This window comes from Vulpes lagopus, chromosome 13 (genome assembly GCF_018345385.1).
Source record: "Vulpes lagopus strain Blue_001 chromosome 13, ASM1834538v1, whole genome shotgun sequence".
Lineage (NCBI taxonomy): Eukaryota > Metazoa > Chordata > Mammalia > Carnivora > Canidae > Vulpes > Vulpes lagopus.
Genome location: NC_054836.1, coordinates 34033383 through 34056127, shown reverse-complemented (window position 1 = coordinate 34056127; position 22745 = coordinate 34033383). Strand labels below are relative to the sequence as shown.

Sequence of the window (22745 nt, the reverse complement as noted above, 5' to 3'; positions counted from 1 at the left end):
CTGACTGAGTCATGCAGGCACCCAGTTGTCAGTTCTTCTAAATTATTAGGTGTTTTGTGGTTACTAAAGCTTTCAGATATCTCACATTCTTTTGTGCATATACATTATAGTCCAGTTTTTATATATCATGTAAAGAGATTTGCTGTCCAAATATAAGATTGCTGAAAGGGAATTCAGTTCTAGAGCAGAATTGGGAATTTCATATTATAATTTTATTTCAAAGCTTCAAAATACTTTGCAATTGGTGTTTAAACAGTGGAGTGCTGTGTAAAAAATTTAAAAGATCTGGGGCACCTGGGTGGCTCAGTTGGTTGGGTGCCTGACTCTTGATCTCAGCTTACATCTCAATCTCATGGTCATGAATTCTAGTGCCATGTTGGGCTCCACTCTGGGTATGGCACCTACTTAAAATAATAACTATAACTATAATAATAATAATAATAATAATAATAATAATAATAACAACTTTTATCTATTACCCTGATTTCTATTATTTCTCTCCAGATCATATTAAAGATTTCCAGATACTCAGGCAGCAACTAAATATACTTCATTAACACTTATTCACAAACATACTATAATGTCATATCTCTATCATGGGAGGAATAGGACTACACACTTCCTTTTGGCATGCAAAAAATAAGAAAATTACAGCTTGTGCTTTTTGAATGAAGGGAGCCCATTAATAAAACAAATTGAAATCTTAACCAATGGAATAACGATTCTGAGGAATTAGGTCTCTATTTTAATATGCATACTTTGATGTTTCCATAAGCTTTAATAAAACCTAAATTAGCAATAATTCAAATTATAAATTAATAACTGAATATTTTAAATAACTGTGCAATAAACAACTTTATTATTTTCTACAATTTCAATTAGATTCTGCTCTGAATTTTTACCAGTTTTATTTTGCAGAACAGAGAATCAAAAGAGGAAACTCATTTTTATAAGTAGGACCAGAATAACAAAATTATGTCAGTGCTTATCCTGTCCTCTCTGCTAATCACTAATAACTTCCTGGGTGTAAATATTTGTTTAAAGACATTGGCTGTCTCCCTGCCACTACCCATCTCCTTTGCATCCCCCCATAACCCTATCCTACAAAACAATCTGAGTTTGTTAATAGATAGCAAGGTATAATTTTTAGTGAACTGAATCAAAAGCAACAGAAAAAAAAATGCTTTTTTATCACCTATGCTATCTGACATATATGAAGGCCATACTTTCTGTCTACAGTCTCATATATAGTAGCAGAATCAAGTCTAAAACATAGACCTTCAGACTAATATTTATGCCACACCACACTGTTGCTTATACTGAGTTCAGCCAATGATAATTTGTGCTTTGCATATAAATAGTTTGCCTTGATATTTCACAGCTTTTAAGAAATAACCATTCATCTCACAGTATTTATTGAGCATCTGTTGCATGCTAGATATAGAGTTATGACTTAGGTGGACAAATTCCTTAACTTTGCAGGGCTTAAATTCTAGTAAGGGAGATGCACAATAAGTAAACTGACAAATCTAAAATATAATAGTAAATACTCAAAAGCAGTATAAGGAAATAAGAGTATTTTGGATAGTAACTTTGTGAATACATTGTTTGGCTATATTACTTTTTCAGGTGAAGATGGAATTGAGACATTTGGGGGAATGTATTAAGAAAAAGTATGCTTTTATTAATTTTGGCCTTCGTACTTAATTTAGTATATTTGCATATTTGTGAACACACACACACAGAGTGGGTTAGTTAGATTGACACGACAATGGCTTTTCTGATGAATTGTTAAAATGCTGGGTGTTTTTTAAAGATTTATTTATTTATTTTAGAAAGAGAGAGCACAAATGGACGAAGGGGCAGAGGGAATCTTCAGGAAGACTCTCTGCTGAGTGTGGAGCTCTACGCAGGACTCAGGCCCACAATCCATGAGATCATGACCTGAGCTGAAATTGCAGACTGGATGCTTAACCAACTGAGCTACCCAGATGCCCCCAAATGCCGGTTTTAATACAGATTCATCTCTGTGAGTATTGCCATTCTTTTACTCCAATTCATTTCAATGACATAGTTATCTAACAGTATTAACACACCTAATCATTGATACAAAATTTGAAAGGCCAAAAGCTATAGAAAAAGAAAAAGAAAAAAAATACCCAACAGAATGACTTAACAAAACAGAAAAAACAGTGGGGTCTCTTTAGTACAACCGTGAAGAAACTTTTCTCATTCCTAGGGAATTCCAGTGTATTGTGGAGAAGAAAGGCCTCTTGCTCCCTCTCATTCTGTTTTATCAGGAAAGAGTAATGATAGTATTCATAGCTTCTGAATGGCCATAAAGCAAGTGGCAAATATTTTCTTTTTATCTCTTCCACTTTTTCAAATATCTGAGAGTTTGCTTTTATAACCAAAAAACAATTATCAATTTGATAATAATAATAGCTAATATCCAGCTCTTATCATGTTCTTAACATTAGCACTGGGAAGTACTAATCACTAATAACTTCCTGGTACAGTACATATGCAAAGAACTTTACGTGAATTATTTTATTGAGTGAAAACGAAACCCCCATGAGTTAAAAATATTGTTTGTGTTACGGGTAGTAGTCCTAAAAAGGTTAAACATTTTGTTCAAGGTCACACACCTAATCAGGAGAGTCAATGTGGACCCTAGCAATTGGACTTAAATCCTCAGCCCTTAAACAAAAGTCATCTGTGTGACTATTTTATTCTAACAAAAAAACTTGTGGGTCAGGTTCTAAGTGAAAAGTGGGAAAAACTGAACTGCATGCTATGATGCAAAAAATGTCTGAAGGTGCTCACTGGTCATGATCAGTAAAAAGAGTACTCCAGTGTGGTGAAAGACTGTGGTTTTTCTAAGTATCTGTCCACTTTTCCTGAGGGTGATCCCCATGAGCACAGCAGAGTTTTTAGACACATAGGTTGATACAAACAGAAACCTTGGAGAAAATTAGATAATTTTTCCCTGCAGTATTTTAGACAAGTACTCTTGGTAAAGCATTTGTAGGGTGTGTTTGGAAAGACCAGGGAAAAGCCTCACAAATATCAACCAAAATCAAAAGGGTACTTGTGGTTGATGGGTACATAGGCTTTATAACAACTTTCTGGCCTCTGCTTCTTCTTCTGTCTCTTGTGGCTACTGAGAGTGAAATTATTCACATTTGCAGACACTTCCTTGATCACATCTTTATTCATTCAGCTACTATTTATTGAGCATCTACTCTATGTCAAGCATGAAGCTACAAAGAAAGGTTATAGAAATGAAAGAGCAAATTCTTACTTTAAAAGAACTTATGGAATGTTCCTTCTCTCCTTCTTCTAATCCTTAACAGATATTATAAGAGGAAATCATATGCAATATACTGCTTGGTCCTGGCTTACAACCAAAAACGAAGGAAATCTTTACCTGAGCTTGTGTATGAGGCATTCTAAAGAGGAGACAAAATAATCAACTAAACAAATACAGACCGATTATGATTATTCCTATGTAGGAATTAAGCAGGGTGCTGTGAGAGAAAATATTAGAATGTTCCTCTTTATGGAGGGAGATTAAGAAAATCTTTCTAAAAAGGTGACACATAAGCTGAAATGGGAAGATGAGGTAGAGACAATCATGGAAAAAGCCAGTCAAAAAGAAGTCCAGACAAAGGAAATGAAAGACTTAACATGGGAAGTAAGACAAATAGGAGAGGGGAATTTAGTGACTTAATATAGGTTGAGAAAAAAAGATTGTTATTTGCAGGGCCAAGAAAACCAGGTTTCAGAGCCTTGTTCCTATAATTTCTGTTATACTTTCCTGTTTCCAAGACAGTGACATGAGCACTAAATGGACCAAAGAGCCATGAGGAGGAAAAAATTATTTTCAAATTTTAGCAGGTCTTCAAGATACTGTGGGACAAATTATATTTCCAGAGAATTAATGACTCTTCAAAGAGTAATACATCAAGGTAAAATCCTTAGGATACACATTCCTTACTTGTGAAAATATGTTATTTCCCAACAGTTAATTGAGACACTGGGATGGTAGGTTTGTTATAAAAAAATTTTTTTTGAAACTTCAGTTAAAATGGCTTTATTGAAACTATTTGTCATGACAACACTTCACTTAATGTTTCGGAAAAGTCATTGCTGAGGTCAATATCTGTGGACAAAAGTGACATAATTTTTGTTTCAGCTCAAAAATTGCAGAAATAAGTTTTCACTAATGATTACTTCCTTATTTTAACGAGGTACTTTTCTGTATTGTCACCCTAAGACACTGACACCTCATTACTTGGCAAATTTATAGGGTTTTCAAATCTCTGAATTGTCCAAAGAAGAATTTGTGAAGCCTCAATTTCCTCAGTTTCATTATTTATATGACTGATTAAAAATTAAGTCATGAGGGAAGCACTAACAATGTGATTGAAAGTCTGTGGTTAGCTGCTAGCTTGTCAGAAGAATCCAACATACGCACACATGTGTGCAGGCACACTCACCCACACGCATCCTGAATACAGACACAGACAGGAAAGCCATATTTTCAGTGAGCATGGCCATAGGAAGGACAAGACATTCACAGGCTCAACATTTCTTCTTCACGCCCCTACTAGATGAGCATCTGGTCAGAATATTCTTCGATTCTTTTTTTTTTTCCCCCAAAGATTTACTTACTTATTTTGAGAGAGGTTGGGGTAGGGGCAGAGAGAGAATCCCAAGTGGACTACACACTGACCATGGAGCCTGACGCAGAGTTCAATCCCAGGACCCTGAGATCATGACCTCAGCAGAAATCAAGAGTAGGATGCTTTAACTGACTAAGCCACCTAGGTGCCCCATATTCTTCAATTCTTCAAAGAACACTGGATCATCCCCAGATTACTCCATGATATAGCCTTGTGACTCTCTGTTGGGGAAATGGTTTATTATAGGGAGCCACGAGAGCCCTTCTTGAAATCTTATTCTCATCTCTCCTTTCTTTGCAGCCCCTTCAATTTCATTTTCTCTGATATCTAATTCTCTATATCCTTGCTTCTCAAGGTGAGGTCCATGAACCAGCAGTATCACATGAGGGCTTGTTTGAAATGCAGAATTTCAAGCCCCACCCCAGGCCTGCTGAATGAGAATCTGCATTTTTAACAACAAACGTTATATGTACATTACAGTTTGAAGCTCTTTTCTACATTTAAACATGCACAGATCTTACCTATCTGACAAAGCTATCATCAGACCTTGCCCCCTTCTCTTTGCTCTAATTATATTTTTCCCTTCTTTTCAGGCAGGCTTCCAAGTGTTGCTTCATATATTCCAATTCCTTTTTGCTTTGCCCTCCATACCACCCTGTCTTCATGTCCAGCTTTAGTGCCCACATAAAAATCATCACTCCTCAGCATCCTTTCACCTTATCCCCAACCTAGCCTCTACCGCTGCTCCCTTCTCAGACCATGGGGTTCACACCCCTCCCCCAGGGTACTGCGTAGGTCCAGGTTAATTCAAGTAGTCAACTACTTTCTCCTGGCCAGGATGACTGGTGTCTACAATGGAGTGGGCTTGTGACCACTTAGAGTGAGGAACAACCAGACTTGCTCAGGACTCCTGGGGTTGGAGACTTCTTGATTTATTTCTGTGAGGCTTCAAGATGACAGGATGTAAGTTCTGGAGCTCCTTCCATCCTGCCTTTAGACCCAGGTAGAACTGCTATTTAACCTGGGCCTTCGTGCTCTGGTCCTAGCTGTGGCTGGGCTTCTTACAGCTGGTCAAAGATCCTCTGAGGTCATGGGGATGGATGGAGCACCCCCTTATCTAGGAACACGGGACTCTGGAATTCATCCATTTGATGCCCCCCCCCCCCCCAGTCTGCTTGCAGAAAGAAAGGTGCTTGCGTACTTCTTGGGCTATTTCCTGAAATGTATCCTGCTACTGTTAGCGTATGTACATCTTAGCCTGAGTGGTAACAGGGGCAGTTTTCTGTGAGGGGTGTGGACACAGCTTGCTCCTGGGGGCTGTGTGTTCACATAATTCTGTCACCATATCCCCATGGGGCAGGGTGGGGCCAGAGGAGAAGAAAGAAACAGCTAATGACAGCCATCAGTATTCATTTATTGTTGGTAGCATGAGACCCTTACCCCATTTCTGCTCTGGAATGCCACCAGTGACTTGTCCTTTCCACAACTTTCCTGTTTTCATTTTCTTTGTATACTGTCCCTCATTTGGCACTATAGACTCCTTTAGAACTTGGGGGATCCCTGCGTGGCGCAGTGGTTTGGCGCCTGCCTTTGGCCCAGGGCGCGATCCTGGAGACCCGGGATCGAATCCCACGTCGGGCTCCCGGTGCATGGAGCCTGCTTCTCCCTCTGCCTGTGTCTCTGCCTCTCTCTCTCTCTCTCTGTATGACTATCATAAAAAAAAAAAAAAAAAAACCTTGGAAAACTCAGTTATGAAGTATTTGTATTGTGTACCTGTCATAGGTTGTGAATGTCAACCTAGATTCTTCTCTCCTGGTGTGATCTTCACCTTCAGGTCCTTCCAATTAAAAATTGTTTTTGATCAATCACATCTTCACCTTCCTCACTGTAGACATCATGTATTAGTTAATTCAGTAGATTTCAAATTAGTCTCATTCTTCTCAAATACATCTTCTGCAGAAATCATGAGAGATCTTCTAAGAGGAAACTAATTACATATTTTTTCCTATTTATTAATCACCAGTGGTCCTCTCCACCTATTTAATATCCACAATCTTTATGATGGCTTACAAATCCCTTCAGTCTCTGTCCCTTGTTTACATGTCCAATCTACTTACTCATTAACTAAATATTTACTGAGTATCTACTTTGTAATAGGCAGAATTGTAACGTAGATACTCTAGCTAATAAATTGGGTTCCTGCTTACAAGCAACTGTTAGGGTCAAATAGTCTATAAACAAACAAGAAGCTAATAAGGGAAATTTTTAAAAATTGGTATACTTTGTTAACAGAATGAAAAGAGTTACCTGTTAGAGAATAACAAGGGCTAAGTTAAGCTATGTGGTCTGTCTGGGCAAGTTTTCTAGAGATGTGACATTTAAGCAGAGACTTCAATGGCTAGAACACATTTGTACCTGAAGTGCTGCCAAGTGAACCTTCTAATAAGCGAAACCCAGAAAGAGTGCAAAGTCCCTAACAGACCTCAAACTTGCAATTTCTCAAGCATGCCAGGCTATTTCAAGCCTCTGGTGGCTTGGTGCATGATGGTCCATCTGCTTGGAATGCTCTGTCCTTCATTCTTCCCAGACAATTACTACTCATCTTTTAGTTCAATCCACCTGTTACCTGCTTTGTTAAGACTATTGGACAGCCATCCTCTTGCCAAACAGATGGAGGTGTTCCCTCCTGTGCAACCCTCTCCTTGCATGAATTCTTACTGTATAATTCGTTTATGGTCTTGAAATTCTCTTAAAGACAGAAAGCATGTTTTATCACCTTGTTTTTCTAGTCTTCAATGTATTACACACTCAATGAATATTTGCTGAAGTGGATGAAGGCAACTTTCATTTGAAACTGTCTCATCTCTTCAAATCCCTATGCCAGTCTGTGCTAATTAGAATAAAACAAAACAAAACAAAACACTCCTGGACATCCTTATTTTTCTTCTTAGTGGGCTCTTCTTCCTTCTTTCCCTCCCCATCTAGTCTTTATGATTCACTTATGAGTGCTGCAGATTTACAGCTTTCCAGTTTGGAGAGCCACTGAATTTTCAGAACTTGAATAACCATTTCTGTGTTGATTTAATTTTTTTAAAATTTTCAATAAGATGCTAGTATTTTTTTAATTATATGTTTATTTTCTTTTTTTAAAGATTTGTATTTATTTATTCATGAGAGACACACAGAGAGAGGCAGAGACACAGGCAGAAGGAGAAGCAAGCTCCCCACGGGGAGCACAATGTGGGACTCAATCCTGGAACTTCAGGATCACGCCCTGAGCCAAAGGCAGACACTCAACCACTGAGCCACCCAGGTATCCCATATCTGTTTATTTTTAGTTGACTTTCATCTCCTTGTTTTATTCCTTGTCCTTAAGATCTTAAAAATTATTGAGAGAGGGGGGAAAAAAACACAACATATTAGGCATAAAAATCAAGTGACAAATTCAAGGAATCACTGGTGTGTCTACACATGTGGTGGTTGTCAAATAGCTTTGAGTCAGATATCCTAAATGCTTTATAAGTATGTCATTTAAACTTCAAAAGGGTATAATAAAGTAGGCACTTTTATTACTTCCATTTTACAGGTGGGTCAAATAAGGCTTAGGGAGATTGGAAATTTGCTCTCAGCTTCCAGTTGGTGCTGGAGCCTGGATTTTAACTCAAATCTGTCTGATTCAACATTCAACCTATAGGCCAGAAGGACATACAGGATGTGTTATAAATATTAAGCATTTTGTGACAATTATTTGCCTCCTCAATTTATAATCCTATAGCTATCTTTCAAGTAAAGCTAGGAATGCATTTGGTCTTGAATTCCTGGAGCCATTTAGTAATGGGAATTTGTATCCAGCCTTTTACCAACCTTTTTTTTTTTTTTTTTGTCCAGTAAACAAGTATATATATACTTTATATATAAAATTTCTTTCTGAATCCAGCCACAACATTTTTGAGTTTCTTGCATACTGATGAAAAGGACAAGAATAGGACTCAGATTGCAGCTTGGTAAAATTTTTGGTATATAATTTAGGGGATAGAAATTTGGAATTCACTAAGACTCCTAAGAGAAGTACATTTTGTAAATCAAATAACACTATAATCAGGATTTAGGTACCCCCAAATGGTTTCTTTCAGACAATGTTTTAGAGATTAAATATGTTTTCCCTAGAGAACTGTACTAAAATGTGACAGCAATCAGCTTCTCTGGCTAATTAAATACTTGGTGAGCTTCATAACCTCACACTTACATCCACTGCAGCCAGGCTTATTTGGGGTCATTCTAGCAGTGTCCCTTGAGGAGAAAGGCAGTTTGGCCATACGTGATCAATATGGCAATCCAATTACACACTATAGTGATTCAATAACAACTAACATTTATTAAGACATTGCTGTCACATGCCAGACACTGTTGTAGAAACTGTACATGTATTAAACTCTGTTAATCATTGCAAAATGCTAGTGATATAAGGATTATTGTCACCACTTTTGAGATGAGGGCAAAGGAGAGTCATAGATCACACGGACCAGCACTCTGCCTTTAAACTCTTCTGCCATTTTGTTCTCCCACTCTACAAGAACAACATTCCTTATATTTGAATAGCAATTTATAGTTCTTGATACATTATTTTCATATTTACACAGAAAAGATGCATAAATTAGAAAAGACAAGTATTTTTAAGGAATTAAGGGTGATTTTTTTTAAGGGTGAGGTTTGTATTCTGTAAAGTCACATAGCTATTCCACATCTCTTCTATAAAATGAGCTGACTTTGAGAGCAAATACTATCCAGGCTAGAAAGTGTTTATTTCTGGATAGAGAAAATGAAAAATTCAGAGATGAGTGAATCACAGAATGGAGAAGTCAGAATACAATCTAGGAAGTGTGACTTTTACTTCCTAAATTTGGCAATAGACCAGCAACTTCTTTGGGGTCTAGTCTTTATGAGAGGGAGTCCCTACAGGCAAAACTGTCCACAGAACAGAGTTTACCTCCACAGTTTACCAGGAGTGTAAATATATTCTGTGGGATTGAATTGAAGGAGAAAATGCTGTACATCATTTTACTCAAAGCCCACTAAGAGTTAGTGGGCAAACAACCACTTTGCCCCTCAGTGCCTTGTGTAATCTGGCCACAGGCATGCTCAGAAAATGGGCCCATTTTCCCTTTTTTGCCCCCAAGGAGGTTTTCTTGGTCACTTTGTATGAAGATGGAAGGGAATGATCATTCTTCCTCAAAAAATGGGTTTGACTAACCTTATATTCTTATTGTTATTATGGTTTAGTTGCTGACAAACAGTTGTACAAGAAGGTGGGGGTTCACTCATTTATTCAACAAATATTTATCTCTAGTAAAGTGTCACATTGAAGAGAATGAACACTGGAGCCAGGCTGTGTTTAAATCCTATCTCTAGTCTTAACTGGCTATGAGATTGATCAGTGTTACTGTTTCCTTATCTGTAAATTGTGGCTAATAATAGTACTTGGATCGCAGGGTTGTTATGACGATGAGATACCTGGCACATGGGTGCTATGTTAGTATTAGTGTGTCACTGAATGCCTACTCTGTGGCAGACTCTGTTGTAAGGACAGGAAATAAAGTCATAATCAAAGGAGATAAAACCTTTCACTTCCCATGGCCTGCATTCAATCATTCTAGTCAAAAGATATTAAGCATCAAGTTCAGTATACATTTTGGTTTCAAGTTATGTTTTATTTATTTTTTTATTTTTTTATTTTATTTATTTATTTTTTTTTTTCAAGTTATGTTTTAAATTACATAATGGGTGTAAATATTAATATGTTTAACAGTATAGTACTTTATAGTAGATAATACTCCTCTGTTTCTAGGCACCTTCCACATCTCTTATAATCATTGCAATTATTCATTGGCCCAGAACAAATGAGGTACATATTTTTTTGAGTCCTCCTCTAAATTCTAAAAGGTAAGAAACTGAGACTCAGAGAAATTCACTAACATGGTAAGTGGTGAATATAAAATCCAAACTTACATTTGTATCACTTAGAAGTCAGTGTCCCATAATGGCTCTATGCTGCCTCATAGCCCTGAGATGTAGGGGGAAGGAAATCACACCCATTTCCAGCTGAGAAAACTGTGGCTCAGATTAAGTGTCTTGGATCAAGGTCAGATAGCTTACTATGTGGAAGAGCTAGGACGTGAATCCAGGTTTTTGGATTCTTATGTCAGTGTTTTATCTACCATAGCAAAATTGCACAATTCCACAAAGCATTTGAAGAATGATTGGAAATGCTATCTAGTTCCTCAAACCACTCTCAAACTTTATTGTCATTATTCATATCATTCTAGGACTTAACCATGTATACTTTAAAAAATCCCTATCGAATGTGTATGAGTCAATTCTTTGGAATGGGAATATAGTTTCCCAAAGCAACAATATTCAAATAGTGGTTAGTTTCTTGGATCAGCCTACAAAAGTTTTAACATTTAGGGGCATGGAAATATAATGTTAGTGAAAGCCAGTAGATACTATTGATTTGTTAGTTTCTCTGGATTTATGTGAGGAAACTTTTCTTTCTCAGGCAATTCTAAAAGTCCTGCTCAGTTGGGAAAGGAAAGATGGAGGATGATTATAGAGAGAGATCACTCTATCTCCTGATGGGTCACCTGTCAGTCAGAGAAGGCCTGCATTTCATTTTCCTGAAAGAATCCCATGATAGATAGCATAGATGTTTCTGACTTCTGTGTGAGACAGTAGTTATATTCTTTATAGTTCTTAATTGTTAAAAACTAACATGACTCAGTATATTCAGATAGTAATCTATCAATTCCTTCATGCCCCCCCTAAAAGATTATATATATAAAGATTTTTTGGAAATAACTTTCAAATCTTGTATTTCTCTGATACTTCCAAAATCTCAATGATGTTGGAAAATTTGGCCCAAAAAGAGAACAATAGGCAAATCAATATCAGCAGCGCAAATATAAAAGGAAATTGTGTGGTGTCACCACAAACTGTCCTCCTAAGACTGTTAAATTGGCCAGAAAGATTCTTTTATATTATGTGGTTTACCTTTTGGAAATACAAGCAAATGTATCCAAATGAGTCCCAGAACTTTTTCATATTTCAGAACTTTTACTTTCATCTACCCACCAGTGAATATGAAAGGGACTTTTCTCTGTTTAATTTCTTCTTTGGAATCCTAAAGCATTTCCCTCAAGTGTTTTTGATCCCCAGATAATTTTTTTGAAAATCGTTTTTTCCCTTTTGCTAAATGGTTCCTTTTAACCATTATATAAAATATTTATTTAAAAATATGCAGTACTATAGTTTACAGAGTGTTGGAACATTCATGATTCCAGAAAGGTTATATTAACTGTCATCATGGTAAAGTGGTTCAACATTGAATTAAGAGCACAGAAAGCCAATATCCAGCCTGGTTCATCCACCATGAAGATTCACTTAAATACTTCAGTCTGTTGCAGTGCCTGCTACATTGTTGTGAGTTATATGAATAAATAATGTTTTAGGAATTTGCAAAATAAAGGTAGTCTTTGGCGCTGTGTGGAATTGTTGAATTACTATATTATACACCCAAAACTAATAAAACACATATGTTAACTAGCTGAAATTAAAATAAAAACTTTAAAAAAAGTTAAGGTAATCTTAGTCCTGAAAAATTCTAAGTGACCTTTCAATGTTTAGAATCTCTTTTTAGACTCTACCCTAGCATTTTTCTAATAATTTTCATCATACCTATGAGTGACTTGAGCATCATTTAAATCATGTTCAACAGGACCTTTCCTAGGCAATTAGCAAACTATTATTCTTCTGCAAAGATGAATGGAATAGGAGCAATCTATTTTATAAATTTAAATAGTATCTATTTTATAGGTATAAATAATATATGTAAATATCATTTTTACAATAGTACTAAAATTCACTGATTATGTGTCTCCAAGAAGTTAATGCTGTAAAGTGCTTAGGGAAGCTGAGAATAATTTAATTACACAGAGTAATTAATGTGAATAACATCCTCTGATTTTAGTCTCAAACAAATTTGATATTTTCTTTCTTACATATATTGAAATTATTTTATTCATGTTCATTTTTATTTTTATTTATTTTTTTTTAAAGGAGCTCTTCTTTATTTATTATTTATTTATGATAGTCACAGAGAGAGAGAGAGGCAGAGACACAGGCAGAGGGAGAAACAGGCTCCACGCACCGGGAGCCCGACGTGGGATTCGATCCTGGGTCTCCAGGATCGCGCCCTGAGCCAAAGGCAGGCGCTAAGCCGCTGCGCCACCCAGGGATCCCTCATGTTCATTTTTAAATGCCTTATTGATGACACATGGGCCTTAAACACAGTTTTCAATCTTAAAGTCTAAAATTTCTGTTGCTTAGTTCATTATTGATTACTCAAATGCAAATTCGAATTATATCTTTCAATTGAAAAGAAACATTATTTGTTAAACAGCATTTAAAATTCCACTAGAGGAACTTTGGTAACTTAAAAGAGTTAATATATGTCTAAATTGAGATAAATTATTTCCTTTTTGCTGGCAGCATCAGTCCCTAGGATGACACCAAAAATTATCATCTTGGAATTTAGAGTGACACAATGCTTTAATCACTTGCGTGTGCGGCTGGTTAACTTCATTTCCCAGAAATACAGTGAAATATGCAGGCCTGTATTTATTTAATATGGCATCCATGACTTTAAACTCTGCCTTTGGAAATTCATAAATTTATTTTCAAATGGAAAGGGGGAAATCACTGTAACTGTGTTCCAGTTAATTATTCTTTTTCAGCAGTGGCCATCTGGATATGTATTTAGTCTCTACCCTAAGTATCATGTTAGGGGAATGTCCATGACATATAATTTGGAAAAGATGAGCAACTGTGCCTCTTTTATTAGTGAGGTTATCACCAATGATCCCACAAACAAGTACATTTTCACAAAAACCTCATCTAGCTAAAAAAAAAAGTGTTGCTTTATAAATTTCCCTAGTGATAAGGACTTCATTTCCTCTCCATTTTGGGGGCAATTTTAAAGAAAGATGTAAATCTTGCTTCCACTAAAATCTACTATACAAAAGGAATATAAAATCTACCATTCAGTCATACATTCAGACTATAGTTAACAAACATCTACTGTATCTCAAGACACTATGCTAGCTGGGAAAATAATGGGGAAGAAGCACAAACACAGGCCCTGAACAATAAACATGAAGCCTGAACAAGAAAGAGACATCTATTATGGTGAACCTGAGGTTTTTGAGGCTGTTTTCAGGGTAGTAAAATCTAGACCATTGTAACTAATACAAGTGTAAAATTTCTTGAGAGATCAAAAAAGATAAAGATTGAAAAAAATCATTGATTTTAGAAAAAAATGGCCATAAGAAGAGCTTGATGGAAGCAGGATTCAGATTAGAAAGGGCTGAGGACCGAGAAGAATGTAAGAAAACTGACAGTGAGTATATATAGAAAGATTCTGTCTGAAGCTTATTAATAATGAGAAGCAAAGATTATCACAGTTGCTCAACAACAGTGTAAAAGTTTGCTGTTTTGTAAAATGGGGGAGACTTAAGAGATGTGCAGGTAAGATAGGATCCTGATGATAGAAAGTGATAGAATATGAAAGAAAATATAAGAGAAAATAAGAGATAATTGACACTGAATGTTTCTTAAAAAAGCAGGAGGGATACACCTTGAGAACTACTAACAGAGTTATGCGAAGTTTGACTAACAAGTAATTCCTGGTTCCTTATGAAAAGAATAATTTATTGGAGGATAAAAATGTAATTACTAATAAATAAATGAATATTCCAGAATGAATGATGAAACTTTTATTTTATTTAGCTTACTTCATTCTTTGTTTTGGTCTCAATGCCATTTGCAAAAAAGACAAATTCTTACTTCATCCTCTCCATTATGAGACTTCTGTGTATTTAGAACTAGTCCTCGGCAAAACTCTAAACTTTTAATTTGGCTCTTTCATTAATTAGAAATACAACAATGAGGATGTGTTGGAAGAATAGAGAAGAGTGAAGGAGCACAGGAAGTCACTGTGACATTTGTATGACCAGGAACAACCCAAACCTACTTTGGGGTACAACTCTTAGTAGACAGTCACTAGAATATAGACTCTATGAAGGTAGAGATTGTGTCTGTTTTCTTCATAGGAATATCCCCAGCTCTTAGAAGAGTCCCTAACACATAGCAGACACTCAGTAAGTATTTGTTGAATGTGGGAATGGTGAACAGCTCACCTCGCCTTGCCCTTGTAAATGAGTGTCTCATACTTCCAATCTGCGATTCTGCTATTCCTGTGACTGACCTTTCTTTTTACTCTGCTTCTTTCTGTTTCTCTTGCCACTGTCAGTTACCAGCTCTCCACCCTGCTGCTCTCTCCTCCCACAGTTTCTGCAAATTACTCAAGCTTTTGACTAGTTTGTGGTTTCTATTTTCCATCTTGTCAGGTGTTCATCTCAGGTTTTGTAACACTCCAGAGCCTACAACTCTTATTTGCAATTTTTCATTGGCATTCCATGAGAGAGATGATTTGATTGGTTTGTTAGTTGCTATCCAATATGTGTGTGTGTGTGTGTGTGTGTGTGTGTATCCCCTCTATTTTTGAGCATAGCTCTCATGCCAGAGTACCTTATCAGACCACTATTTATCTCTGTAATTTTCAAATTTGCCTGCAGGAAGTGACACGTTTTATGTTTAACCCAATAGTCAAACATACATACAGACACGTGCACACATGCACACATACATACTGAAATAGACACTTTATGAAACAGTACTGACCCTTTTTATTAGTTTAATGCATCCGGGTCTATTCTTTTCTAGTTTATTTTATTCTTTTCACTGCATGCCATTTATTCTGTTCAATTCTGTTCTGTTTCATTTCCATATACTCTATTTCACTCTAAAATGTTGGAGAATTGATTCATAACCAACAAACAAGTCAAGCACGAAAAACTGGGCTCTAGCTTGCATATGGACAACTTTGTTTCAGACATCAATTTTCAAACTAATTATCTATGATCAGTCATCTATGGTCAGTCAGGGCAGTAGAATCCTATATTAAAAAGCACGAAAAACTCTATCTGTGGCTAGATTCTTTCATGAGAAGGGAGAGACACTCCTTTTCCATGTGAGTTAGAGAGGTACTTTGTATGGCATCTCTGATACAGGCAAACTCCTGCTTTTATTCTTCCCACATTCTGCCCATTTCATAAACCATCCCCTTCTAAAATGTTGGTTGATGAAGCCTTGCAATGGGAATCCCTCTAAGGTGTATTTCCATTTTAATATGGCCTTTTTAAAAGAATATTTTATTTATATAGAGAGAGTAAGAGCACAAGAGCAAGGGCAGGAAAAGCAGACTCTCCACTGAGCAGGGAACCCCAATGTGGGCTTGATCTCAGGACCCTGGGACCATGACCTGAGTCAAAGGCACTTGCTTAACCAATTGAGCCATCCAGGCACCCCCCTTTTAAAAAAATATGGTCTTATTTAATTAATTGAATTTAATTGCTCTTGAGAGCAAATCACTTTTAGAACTGAATCATGGGTCTCTCAAAATAACAGGTGACATTCCAGAAGCAGGTGGATGTTTGGGGGATGCCTCTTCAATTATATGTCATCTCTTAAAATTGGCTCTGTATGCAAATAAAAATATTTTCTGTCAACTTCAATGGGAAGTCTGTGCAGGGCCCAGCTCTAACCTTAGAATATTACACAGAGGATATCCTGAGGTGATAACCTGGTATGACAGCCTGAGTAATGTCCCCTCCAGGTCATCCATATCCTAATCTCTAAAACCTGTGAATATGTACCTGACATGGCAGGAATGACTTAGCAGATATGATTAAGGTCTGTACTTTTAGATGGGGTGGAGGAGGGAATATCCTTGGCCTTTCAAGTGATCTCAGTATAATTAATGAATTCTTTGCCAAGATGCTTTCCCAGCTTCTGAGAGAGAGAGAGAGACAGAGAAACAGAAACAGATGGTGACAGAGAAAGGCAGAGAGATTGGCAGATAGAGACATAGAGAAAGAGAGACAGAAACAGAGAGTGATGACAGGATTAGAAAGATGTCACGTGAGAGGATTCAATCTGCTGTTGCTAGCTTTGAAGATTGGGGAAGGAAATCTAAGCTAAGAAGTATGGATGGCCTCTGGAAGTTGAAAAAGGCAAGGAAATTGATTCCAGAATTTCTAGAAAAGAATTTACTCTTACATATACCTTGGTTTTAGCCTAGTGAGATTCATGTAGCCTTCTAACTTTGGAACTTTAAGATAAGTTTGTGTAGTTTAAATCACTAAATTTGTGGTGATTTGTTATGGTGGCAATCAAAACCAAATACACTCAGAATGACCTTGTTAGCACCAGCAGAACATGTGAAATATAAGCAGCCAACCTCATATTGGCTTTGACATCCCAAATGGTAATCCTTATAGGATAGTGGAGAAGTAACTTAAGACATTTATCTTTTTGTATGTGAGAGAACACTGGATTTTTGTACCTTGTGGGTACACTTGTGTCTCTATGGAGTCCAATGTCTTAGCCCCTAGTTAGAGAATAGAGATTATGCAGTTTAGTTTTTTAAAGATCTTATTTATTTATTCATTAGAGACACACAGAGAGAGGCAGAGACATAGGCAGAGGGAGAAGCAAGCTCCCTGCAAGAAGCCTGATATAGGACTCAATGCCAGGACCCTGGGATCATGACCTGAGCCAGAGGCAGACACAACCACTGAGCTACCCAGGCACCCTAATATTGTGTTTTAATACTTATTAGGAACATGCAAAAGAAGAGGCAGTATTCCCAGAATATTATATATACTTCTACTTTATTACAGAGCTTCAAACTGACAGGAAAATTCCAGTGATGTCCATAGCACATAGCAGTATGTGGATAGATGTTAATATTAAAAATGTTTTGTGTTTTCTTTGCACAAAAATTTTTTTAAAGATTTTATTTATTTATTCATGAGAGACAGAGAGAGAGAGAGAGGCAGAGACACAGGCAGAGGGAGAAGCAGGCTCCATGCAGGGAGCCTGACATGGGACTTGATCTCAGGTCTCCAGGATCAGGCTCTGGACTGAAGGTAGTGCTAAAACACTAAGCCACCTGGGCTGCCCTTTTTTTTTACAAAATTTTAAAATGTTCAAGAAACATATATTGTAAGGCATATTATCCAAATCATATTAGCAGATGAATTAGAACTATCTTGTCTTGGCTTTTAGATTGTGATGTTTATAGAATAAAATTAAAAGTTGATATTCTATTCTCAAATATACCATCTGGTATACCAAGGACTCAGAGTAAACTCTTTTTTTCCCCCTAGAGTACACACACATGCACACACACACACACACACAGACACCTACTAAGTGAATGCACACAATCACTATTTTAATCAAAATTCTGCACATTCTTAGGGTTTAATGACAAATTTACATACTTTGGAAATTTTCTGGAAAATTACATAATTTCCAGGCAAGTTGATGTAAAAACAGTTGAAGATTTTAACAGAGAGTGATATTGGTATAAAAGTGGCAATTGTACCAATAAGAATACAGAAGAGCCAACAAATTAACAACTCTTTAGGTTATGGTTAGGAGGCAAGTAATCCATACATTCCAGCAAAAACTTCACACAGGGTCCTCTGTTGTTGATTGGTAACAAAAGGACAGGATAGAAACATCTTATGATCATGAGAACAGTTGGCACATGTTTCCTTGTGTGTTATCCTGAAAGTAGCGAACGAAAGAAAACAGTGATGAACTTCTCAACTTTTACAGCTTGGTAGGGGTCAGTTTATGGATGATTCATCTTATAGTCGAATAAGGAGCCAGAAAGATGTAATGAAGGAAAATATGAAATGGTAGGAACAATTTGGTTACTTTCATAATCTAGGGAAATAAGATCAATCTGACCTAAATTAAATTTGGCTGTAACATTTTACTATGATTTGAGCTATTCACTGAAATTAACTGGTAAATGGCATAGTTATTAACTGGTTTTGGAAAGTTACAATGTGATCATGACTCAGGGACAAACTGACCCAGAAAACGGATGTCACAGGCAGCCCAGGGGTCTGAGAGTCAATACATACTGAAAGACAACAGAGAAAAAACTCCAGGGGGAACTTTCTTCTAAGCTTCAAATGTGGCCTTTCTCTCCAAGATAACCTCATACTGGGAAAAATCTGAGCATGTGGGGAATATGGCTGTTTCCTATCACTTTTTCTGGTATATTTGTCCTACAGAGACCAAACATGAGTGACATTTAACATAGGTCATTGAAGAAAATCCCCTTTTGATTATTAAGTAACACCCTATTGTGTCTATGTATGTTTGATTTCCCCCTCTAGATGTAAGAAATCACGAGCTATGCTCTCTTACTAGATATAGAGAGAGGATAAAGCCAAAATTCCAAATCAGCTGGAGAAAAAAATTACCTCTGCATTAATAAGCAAGCTACAGCTTCCATGTCAGCTTCCATTCTCTTTAGAGAATTTTGAAATTAGAAGGAAGTTTAAGCAAGGCTTCCTTATTTTACTGGTCAGTGTAATTTAGATAAACAAATATGTACCATAGCCAGGTGGAGGTTTTGGTATTTAGAGATCAAATAAGCTCCAGTCCTTGAGCTGATGAGGTCTAATAGTAGTAGGATAAGCAAAGGTACTATCTGTGTCATTGAAGGAAGAACTGTGTTAGATACACGTATCAGTCGGTGTTTTTACCTCCTAGCAAATGAGTTCGGCAGATATAAATTGAAAGGCAACATGCCAAACTCCATCCCATGATTTCTAGGGGGGCTGAAGAATTGGACATACAGCTTGTAAAGCCAGAACAGCGCCAAAGCAATGCCACTGGATAGATTAATTGTTTTGGTATCCCTAGAAACTGCAGTTTGCATGATCAGCACCAAGAGTCCTGGACCCTGTTTTCCATGACCATTATAGCCACATTAGAAGTGGGACATCGTTTACACTGCTGCTTATGTTCACTGCAGGAGTGGATTCTCTCCTGTCCTGGCTTCTTTGTATTGCCAGTTCCTGATTCCAGCTCCCAGATGGCTGTGTCTGATCAGATATTCTGAGTGCTCAGCTCCTATCTACCAGGCTGGCTGGGTCAATGAGTCACTGCCATTTCAACTTCCACATTGATTGTCACCAGTAGAGTGTGGATGGAGTGAAGCAGATTTGAAATTCACAGTTTAGTACATCACAGTCATTAGCCTAAATAATCTTTTGGGTGACTCCTATTTTATTTTCAGTTTCTCCTCTGCTTTAGTCTCTGGTTTCTCTTCAAGATGGTACCTGAGTATATGGTAGGAAGATAGCCATAACATTGTGGTGTGGTGAAGGGGGCCTGAAGCCTATGTGATGGTATCTGGGTCTTGTTTGGCCCGCTGTGGAGCTGTCCTTTTTGATCTGGTGCTTGATCAATGGGCCTTTTGGGAACATTGCTCAAGCATGGCATCCATTAATGGATGATTTTTACCATTTTTCTGTAGTCATAAAAGCACAGTGTAGCCTCTTTGCCTCACGCCTGGCTTCTGCATGTCCACTAGCCCTTTTGGCACCTTCACATTCCCACACTTAAGGGTATAGGTATAGTTAGTACCTGGTTAGTTAGCTCTCCCAACTGGGCAGAGCATACAATGGTGTAAGCTGTGTGGCTAAACATGGAGGCTCTACTTCCAGTACATTTGACTCTTCAATGCCTACCAATATGTTTCTACAGAAGCTCCCCTTAGTGTTCCACTCTACCTTTGGCTTGCTTTTTCCTACACATTTGGATCAATGGGGCTGGCTTTCCATACCCTTTTTCTATCTATCAGGAAATAACATTTGTCCACATTTTACTTATTTTTTAGATGCAATAAATATCATGGCTGCAAAATATCATGATTTCATGGGTAATGGAAACATCCTGAATTAGCATGAGCAAAATATTAACCCAGCCAGACATCTGCATAAATCAATGTAAGAAACATGTAAGGGGAAAAAGTAGAGGTGAAGAGATCAGAAAAGACTTCTTAAAGAAACTACAGTGAGGTATATGTTGATGTTGAGGATGAACTCTGCTCAACTTTAGATAGTTTAGATTATGTTCCCATAGGCAAGCTAAGGGACTGACAGTCTGTATGACATGATAGAGGAGGAGTTAGGAAGACTTTCAGGACAACAGTCACCTTCTTCAGCCTGCCTTTGTGTATGATGGTCCACAAAAATATCATTTTGTGTCAGAAGGATCTAGAAGGTCCTTCTAGATCTAGAGGACACAGTAGTGTGTGTGTGGACCAGGAGAATCCTATAGAAGCAGTGGTGCAAGGAATTAACAGGTGCTGAGAGACTTCCCTCACTTTGGTGAAAGAAATTAGTGATTAGAAATTATTTACAGTAATCAAAAATTCAGAATTACATCTTGAGAGCCAAGAGGTTAGATTATAGGAGAAGTAAGCCAGAGATGCTGAAGCTGGTAATCAGAAAGCATAGATAAAGGCAGGGCTGACTCTCCAGGATGCAGTCACGGGGCTGAGGGCCAGTCTTAGGGAAGTTGTTGGGAAAGCTGAGTGGATGACATGAAGCAGAGCTGTGAAATAATTAGTGCTGATCCATGAGAGCCTTCATTTCAGGTACTGTCAGGAGTTAAACTGATAGATTTAATGCCTTACCGTTCAGCAAACAAAGATTGTGGAAGCCACACCAGATTAGACCACAGGGGGGACTCTGATAACAGTACTCTTTACCTGAGTTTAGAGAGTTCTTTAAAAAGCAAATGTTTGTTTTATGGGACAGATAGAAATGGTGTGGGTATTGGGGCGTCTGGAGGGTTCAGTCAGTTAACATCTGACTCTTGATTTTGGCTTAGTCGGCTTGAGATTCTTCCCGTGTGCCAACCACTTTTGCGCAAGCATACACTGTCCCTCTATCAAATAAATAAATAAATCTTGAAAAAAGAAATGGTATTGGTAGTGACATTCGGCTTAGATTTAATATCTCATTATTTCGTTCATTGCATATTTATTTGAGTTAGTGAAGTGGGAACAAAATAAAGTTTTGTCTTCATACTAGAAGGTAAGACTGCAAAAAAAAATAAAAATAAAAAAAGAAGGTAAGACTGCCTGTACACACACACACACACACACACACACACACACACACATAAACAATGAAAGAAGGTATAAAAAGTATTATGAGAACACTAGATAAAATATTATGCAATTTATTAGGACATTTAAAGGTGGGGAAAGAATATTTTAGGGAGAAGAAACAGCATGGAGAAAAAAATCTGTAGGGTCTGGGAAAATGGAGAGCCATTTGTTCTGGAAGGAATATAAATGACATAAAGACAAGTTAGGTTCTAGTCAGGAGATTGAAGGACCTGTAACAAAGGAAGATAGAACAGCCCAGTTTGGATTGTGGGATTACTCAAGGAGAAAATTCAGCAGAACTCTGGGTGGGCTAAACAGCTTGGGCACATGAAGACCCAGGGTTCCTTCAGGAGGTAGCATGTAGAATGGGTAGAGAGAAAATACAGAAAGGGAAAAGACATTTCTCCTTTGTTACTATTCTTCCATCTGCTTATTATTATTTTTTTTAAGAGAGGGAGATGGGTAGAGGAAGAAAGAGGGAAAGAGAATCTCAAACAGGCTCCATGCTGGATAAGGGGCTCAATCTTAGGACTCTGAGTTTATGGCATGAACCAAAAGCAGGAGTCAGATGCTTAACCGAATGAACCACCCAGGTCCCCCACCGCCTGCTTACTTTAGATGGATCTTCCCATTATGTTTTGGGGCCCAGTCCAAGTCAGGGCTTGTCTACATCCATTTTCTGGGTTGTGTCTAACAGGAAACAAAAGGCTAGAAAAAGATGCTGTGTGAGCAAATGGAGGAAACACATTCTTCAGCTTTTTTTTTTTTTTAAGCATTCTCTTTTCCCAGTGAAGCAATTATTGCACTTTTCATTTTACCCACATTTTAAAATCTATTTTTCTTTTTTCCCTTTGATTTTCTTGTTCTTGAAGTTTGAGCAATCAGAAATAATG

General features: G+C 37.3%; 1 protein-coding gene across 1 annotated transcript in view; it reads left to right on the top strand.

Moving 5' to 3' along the window:
* The first annotated feature begins 2002 nt into the window (after positions 1-2002).
* Positions 2003-22745, top strand: part of MACC1 (MET transcriptional regulator MACC1) — a 237144-nt gene continuing 216401 nt past the window's right edge. Inside the window, exon 1 of the mRNA XM_041727342.1 lies at positions 2003-2029. The gene's annotated coding sequence lies outside the window, so the exon portion shown is untranslated. The remainder of the gene's footprint in view (positions 2030-22745) is intronic.